The sequence below is a fragment of the Theobroma cacao genome, chromosome 1 (assembly GCF_000208745.1).
Source record: "Theobroma cacao cultivar B97-61/B2 chromosome 1, Criollo_cocoa_genome_V2, whole genome shotgun sequence".
NCBI classification, from domain to species: Eukaryota; Viridiplantae; Streptophyta; class Magnoliopsida; order Malvales; family Malvaceae; genus Theobroma; species Theobroma cacao.
The window spans coordinates 10563746-10571947 of NC_030850.1; the positions used below are offsets into that span (position 1 = coordinate 10563746).

At 35.7% G+C, this 8202-nt stretch overlaps 2 pseudogenes; one reads left to right on the forward strand and one right to left on the reverse strand.

The window, feature by feature from the left end:
- LOC18612229 lies at positions 1459 to 3003 on the forward strand (annotated as a pseudogene).
- LOC18612230 lies at positions 3347 to 5761 on the reverse strand (annotated as a pseudogene).

Genomic DNA, 8202 nt, shown 5'->3' on the forward strand with positions numbered 1-8202 from the left:
AACAATAATGCAACAACGTACACAATAACAATAATACAACAACAACAATAATGAAACGTACACAATAACGATAAAACAATTATACAAATTAAATAACAACAAAAATACAAATTAATGGATTTTTTGGGGGGGTTTATGGCTACCAAACAAGAGGAGCAAAAAAGAAGAGCAATGTGACGACGAACGGCAAACTTGAAAGAGAGAAGAGAGGGAGGGGTGCGGTCTGCTGGGGAGAAGGGGTGCAATCGACAATGGGGAGGCTGGATAAGCCAATCGACAACACAAGAATGGCTTGTAGGGGTCAACGATTGGGGGGGAGGGGGTAGATATGAGAAGAGACGAGAGAATTTTGATTCAAATAACCTTAATCCTCATTATCGACTGAATATTCAATCGATAAAATCATAATATTTTTTCTGAACTATATTCGATCGATAAGTTCATCGATAAGTTAGTAAATGCCTATGAAATCTTCAGTCGATAATATTAATGTCATTCCTATTTCTTTGGCACCAAATCATTACCGATCACATATCAACTATTTCATTTCTGTCGGTGGCATCTTACACATTGATTCATCGTCATTTGATTAGCAATTCGTCAATAAATGAAAGCTTTTGTATGCTAGGGTTAGGTTTTAACATATATAGGATAGTAATTTCACAAAATCATTAAAAATATTTTTGTCTAAAACTTTTTCTAACTATTCCTTAACTTATGGATTAACTATAGTCATTTCAATTTCTTGAAATGATTATTCTGTGAATTAAAAAAGTGTAAGAGGGCATTAAGAAACAGGGAGAATGGCAAACCAATGAACCGACGTGAGTAGAAAGCCACTACTCTTTACTAATGGACAGGTTCTCTGTCCAAACAAGGAACCAACAGAAAAGGAACAAAAAAAAACAATTGATTGCTGGGAGATAATTGAGGAAAATTTTGATTTTATTAGGAATAAAGTTAATTGCGGCAATAATGGATATAAACATAGGGAATAAAACCAATTAAATAATAATGACCAAACCTAATATATTAATGCACCATATTCTAATTTGAAAAGAAAAAATCAAGGACGATTAAGAAAAGGAAGGTTTGAAATTTTATTGATTGAGTTTAATTTCCATTTACATTAGGAATTTGAATAAATTAAATTGAATTAACCTAGATAAAGAAACTAATCTATGTATTTATTGTCTTGTAAAACCGGCATGTCAAGGGAATGATGGACTGTAATGTAACAATGGGACATGTCGGCAATCCTTGCATGGTTGAAATGCCAATCCAGTTAATTTCCATTTTTTTTCTTATTTGGGAAGAAAGAATTCGAATCAAACATTTAGAGTAAAGAAAATGTAATATTAATTATAATTAAGAATCAAATGACGAATTAATTTATAAATCACTATAAAAATCCATATGAATGCCCCAAGATTTTTCAAAACTTGTCCATTCTCCAAAGCCATTTCCAATCTATTCTATCAACTGAAAGTGGACAAGAATGGGCAAAGAAATCGAGAGCAGTGGCTCCAACTCTGTAGGATCCTCCAAGTTTGTGCGCACCAACCCCATGTCCGACCGCTTCAAAGTCAAGCGGTTTCATCATGTAGAGTTTTGGTGCAGCGATGCCTCAAATGTTGCTCGCCGGTTCTCATGGGCCCTTGGCATGCAATTGGCTGCCAAGTCCGACCTTTCCACTGGAAACATGGCTCAGGCTTCCTATCTCATACGCTCTGGAGAGTGCAACTTTCTCTTTACTGCACCCTCTTCTCTATCCATTGCTCAAGCTGAAAACCTTTCTCCCACTGCCACTCCTCCATTCCTACCTTTGATCACGCCATCTGCCGTGCCTTTGTCGCCTCCCATGGCCTTGCCCCACGAGCCATTTTTGTGGAGGTTGAAGACGCTGAGACTGCATTCTCCATTAGTGTCTCCCATGGCGCTAAGCCTTCATCCCCTCCAACAGTCCTCGACAATCAGGCTGTTCTTGCTGAAGTCTTTCTCTTCGGTGACGTTGTTTTGAGGTACATTAGTTTTAAGAACTCTGATCATGAGAGTCCTAACGATGATGAAAATTGTACCTGGTTCTTGCCTAGGTTCGAAAAAATGGAAGATACTTTGTCATATCCTTTGGACTATGGGATCCGTCGGCTTGACCATTTGGTCGGAAGCGTACCGGAGCTTGGACCAGCAGTGTCTTATTTGAAAGAGGTTACTGGGTTTCATGAGTTTGCAGAGTTTACAACAGAAGATGTGGGAACTCTTGAGAGTGGGCTAAACTCTTTGGTGCTTGCAAGCAATAATGAGATGGTGCTGTTGGTGATTTGCGAGCCGGTGTTCGGGACGAAGAGGAGGAGCCAGATACAGACGTTTTTGGAGCATAACGACGGGGAAGGGGTGCAGCATCTTGCAGTGGTGAGTGAGGATATATTCAAAACCTTGAGAGAGATGAAGAAGAGAAGTGGGGTTGGAGGCCTCGAGTTTATGCCGCCTCCACCACCAACATATTACAAGAATTTAAAGAAGAGAGCCCGCGATGTGCTAAGTGATGTGCAGATCAAGGAGTGTGAAGAATTGGGCGTTTTGGTTGACAGAGATGATCAGGGTACTCTGCTCCAGATTTTCACCAAGCCCTTTGGAGATCGGTACCTGCATGGCTAACAAGTTTACTTTGTTTGGATTTTATTTTGTTAAACATGTACCTAGGGAGCATGTAGTTGTATCGATTAACTTTACTAGTTGTTCTTTTGGGCAGGCCCACTACATTTATAGAGATAATTCAGAGAATTGGCTGCATGCTCAAGGATGATAAGGGAAAGATGTACCAAAAAGGCGGATGTGGAGGGTTTGGCAAAGGTAACTTTTCCGAGCTTTTCAAATCTGTTGAGGAATATGAGAAGTCACTGGAACGCAAAAAAACTACTGAACGTGCTGCAGCTTAATTAACAAACAACACCTTTTCTACTTCTCCCTTGTGCAATGTACTAAACCATGAGTTGAATAAGATTCTAAATCTAGTTGAAGGCTCTTTTATCTGATTTTTCGATTGATTAACACCCATTATTCCTTTATTTTGTTGGGAAGGTAAAAAATGGTAATTTTAATGCCCAAAAAAAAAAAACAGGAACGTTCAATGACCACCCAAAAAATTTTACTCCACGTTTTTTCATACACAATTTGTTTCAAATTTATTGTTATATAATGCCCATCCAATGAAATAATTTTTCCCGTAATTCACAGAAAATGTACAAATGCTGTATTCTTTCTGCCTTAAAAAGCCTTGTGGCATTTCTATTTTGTTCAATTCAATGGAAATTGTTCCTCGTTTCTCCTTGTAGAGTCGCTAATATCCTGCATCCGATCATCCATTGTTGGAAACTGATGCAAATAGAGACTCGATTTGTTTGAGAAATCAAAGAAACAGTGGTTTGAGGGCCCGTAGTAAATTATCTGAGGTAATTTTATTAGTTCGCTGTGAGGGGTCGATGGCATCCCAAAATACATACTTATTTGCATCTGTACACGTGAGTGGATGATGCCGATTGCACAGAATAGCCGTCTCGAACAGCCCTGTGCCACAACACCCTTCTTCTGAAACCTCAAATCCTGACAATCAAACAACAAACCATGTATGTTTATCATCAATTATTCAAAGCTTTACGGTTAATGTATAAGATAATAACTTTATATATCATTTAGTTTATTTGAGACATGCATTATTTTTTTTAATGCGAGAGGATAATGAATCAGCCAGTTGGTTCTCCCTAATTTTTCAATAACCAATCAGATTATAAATTGCTCTGCGCCCATTCATCATCGGATGAAAGTTCAGTAGCATGCCCTTAAATTGGTCTGCTGTCCGCAAGCTCAATTAATGATGGTGCACAACAACTTTTGTTCACCGGGAAATTGTTAATCGCTAAACCCTAAATACTACTACCTAATTGCTTGTATAATAAATTTGCTCTACTTATAGCTTAAATGAATTCTGCAATCTTGATAGAGGACCTCTTCAACATCTAGTTATAGCAAATGTCAAGAGTTGAAGAGAGTTCATTTCAAACAGATTTGAGTATATTCAAACATGTTAAATATAATATTCCTATCCATTTTTTTTCAAAAAAAAAAAAACAGGTATATTGCATACAATTAAGGTTTTGTTCTTTTTTTTTAGTAAAATAAGTTTTTATAATTAATAATTGATTAATTGTTACTAATTAAAATGTTACTTGTCATTTTATATGCACGTAACATTAATGTGAAGAATAAAAAATATCACATGACATACCACATAACCATGTCATCATGACACATAATCATGCAATGTCATCATTTATTATAACATATTAACATACCACGTCAGCAATATGTGATAAATAATGACAAATAATATTTTGATTAAGTAATTATTAATCATATAAAATTATATATTTAGTTCAAAATAAAAATATAAGAACTTGATTGAATAAAATATAAGTACTTATTTAAATTTGTTTAAAATAGATTAAGATATTTTCTAGATTATTTTGCCAAAAATATTTTAAGATAAATATTGGCGACCGAGTAGGACAATGATAGTAAAAACTTACCATACTGAGAAGGATTTTTGATAAGCTGCAAAAGTAGGTCATAAGTATCTGCGAAGAACACTTTCAACCCAGGAAGGTCCTCGTCCAGCTTTGCCACCAACAGTTTCAACTTGCCATTAAACTCCAAGGCAACTTTGTTGCGTTCCTCCACGCAGTTAAGAGGGTCCTCAAAATTTGTGGCTCTCTGCACTGGCAAACAGCCAATTGGCGGAAGTCCTGTGAGGGACATCTTTCGAGCTCCTAGACCGTAAATTTGCCTAACGAAATTTTCAGCAATGCCAATGAGGAAATCCTCATATTCTTGTACGGTGAATTGGGACTGTCTCTCTGGAAGGGCATAATAGTTTTCAAGGAAATCATTCGTTCCTATGCTTATTAGATATAAGGCCTCGGAAATTATCCCCGTTCGCCTTCTTATCACCCAGATAGGCTCGCAACTTCTTTTGGTACTCCTTGTAGCACTCCACTTCCTTCCACAGAGGAATCACTTTCTGCCATGGTATAATCAATACCACTCAATATCACAGAAAGGACAGGTAAATGGATATCATATACTGGATACCGTCAAACAGTCATAAGAATTTAATGCCTTAAATGGCAGAGTTATGTTCTTGACTTAAGTAGCAATTTCTGTGATGAATGAGGAAAGACAAAAGAAAGGAAAAACCAGAAGACCAGCAACAATTATATAGTACAGGATGAGATCAAACAATCCTGAATAGCTTAGATACTTAACAAGCTTAAGTTAAATAACTATGATGAGGAATATGCTCAGTGTGGTATTATAACCAGTTTGACTGAGAGCTTACCAGTACATCTGCCGTAGCATTGTCGTAGCCAGTTGCAGCAGAAGCAAAGCAAACTCCAGAGGCGAAGTCTGAGATGTTTAAGGTAGGATCCAAGTAGGCAGGAATAATAGGCTTTAGCCCAAAGCCCTCGGAGATGAAGTCAGGAGGAAGGCGGCCATTGCAGAAGCGTCCGGTGGGGGTGCCTCCAGGAAAATCACGGCCATAAGGCTCGAAATTGCACTTGGCAATTGTTGGAATGTAATTGTTGTTGCCTGAATCCACAAATGAATCTCCGAAGGCTATAATAGCAGAAACTTTAGCTTCGGATTTAGAAGCCAGAACCAAGATTTGAACGAAGAAGATCCAGGGAATGTTCATTAGTGCCATGCCCAGCTCGAAATCCCAGTTAGCACGTAGCTAAACAGGGAATGTACCCTAAAAGACTAAAGATAAAGCAAAAGCTTTGTGATAGTAAAAGAGTCCAGCATGATGGGCAATTATATATGACAAAGTTGGATGGTAGCTAGCTTAATTCACACTAGTCGTAATTAACTATAATCAGTGGAAACAGAAATAAAGAGAGAGGGCGCGTAACCAATTATATAAATAGAAAGAAGAAATTAAGGTTTTATATGCTGTGTTGGAACTATTGTAATATATTTTCCATTGTTTATCATTTACAAGATGATATAATTGCACGCGTTGAAGTCTATGGCCCACTTTCAGGATGCTCCTCCTTGCACGTGTCAACTTAATTTCTAAACTCAACAAAGAACAACAACAAATAAAACACCAAATCCAACTCTTCATAAATACAAAAAACCAAGATGGCCACAATCTTACATAATCAGAAACAAAAAACCAAGATACACAAGAATATATGATGGTTCTTATTGAAGTATCCATTTAAAGGTATTTAATAAAAATAACATTTTTAATTAATGAAGAATTCCAATTAGAAACAATAGCATTATTTGACACAAGAGCAGATCAAAATTGTATCCAAGAAGGATTAATACCAACAAAATATTATGACAAAACAACAGAAGGATTAAAAACAGCAAATGGTGGAAAACTTAAAATCAATTACAAGATAACGTATGCAGAAATATGCAACCAAGGAATTAAATTAAAAACACCCTTCTTAATGGTCAAAGACATGACTCAAAATATCATTTTAGAAATACCTTTTATCTCATTGTTAAAACCCTATGAGGTTACTCACCAAGTAATTACTACCAAAATATTAAAAACTAAAATAAGTTTTCCTTTTGTAGAAAAACCAAAAATCAGAAATATCAATTTACTAAAATCCCTATCAATTTACACAAATCAAATTAATTCTTTAATTAATTTTAAGCAAAATCAAATCACATATCTAAAGAAAGAAATTTCTTTCAACAAAATTAATCAACAGCTAAACACTAATGAAGTTAAACAACAAATTGAACAAATTAAAAAAGAAATAGAAGATACGATCTGTTCTGATATTCCAAATGCTTTTTGGGACAGAAAAAAACATCAGGTAGAATTACCATATGTAAAAGATTTTAATGAAAAGCAAATCCCTACAAAAGCAAGTGTAACACCCCGTACCCCGTATAGTAGCTAACTTAACCATCTCGGTAGGACAAAGGACTAGTTGATACGACTTTACGTGCTAAAGAGTGAGAAAGGGCAAAAGGAATGCCCAAGAGTAAAATATTTCGCACACGTGAAAATAATAATTAAAAAATAAATAAATAATATCTTTGTCCGAGACGAATTAGCAAGCTATAAGATGATTTGGAGGTAAATTGGGAAACACTAAGATGTTTCGGGACTAGAGGCGACAAGTGAAAAATTTTGAAATAAAATAATATTAAAATATTAATTTTTAATCGGATGTTGGAATTAGTCAGGAAGAAAAATTATGTGATCAATTCAAGTATGAGAGAAGAAGTAAGGAAGAATTTTGGAGAAAAACGACGGTAATTGTACCCGCTTGATTTTATTAAATTGAGCTAATGCGGGTAAGTAAATATTCAAATATTATAGTGATACTGTGTTGAAAGGCAACTTTGATATTTCGATTGTATATGTGTAAAGGAGTAAAGATAGAAGGAAATTGGAACTTTTAAAAGTGTCGGAAGGATCGAATTTTAAAATACGAAAGTTGGGGTTTGTGTAGTAAATAAAATGAAGTTGAGGATTTATATGTAAATTTTAATAATGGAAGGGAATAAAATAAATAATAAAAATAATAGAAAAATAAAATATATATAATTTAAAAAAAAAGACCCACATGGGCAATCGCCCATGTGGTCAATTAAGAAGTCCACAAAATAATTTTTGTGGAGAATGGTGGTAGGGGCCGACCTAAAGAAGCAAAGAAGAAAAAAGGAGAAGCAATGATGGGGTGAGGCCGACCAAGAGAAATAAAAGAAGAAAGGAGAAGAAAGAAAGAGAGAAAGGGAGAGCGGCGTGCTGGAGAAGAAGAAAGAAGAAAGAAGAGAGAGGGAGAACAGCGACGTGTCGGAGCAGAAGAAAAAGAAGAAGGAAGAAAGAGGGAGAGTAGCGAGGTGCTGAAGAAGAAGGAAGAAAGAGAAGAAAAAGAAGAAGGAAGAGAGAGAGAGAGAGCAACGGTGCCAGAGGATAAGGAAGAGGGAGAAGAAAAAAAAGAAGAAAAAGAAAGAAGGAAGGAATAAAGAAAAAGAAAGAAAAGTATAAGAGAAACACCGGCTGGAAGGAAAGCCAACAGCTAGGGAAGAAATGAAAGGAAGAGATAGAGAAGGAAAAAAAATGGCAGCATAAAATATATATATATATATATATATATATATATATAT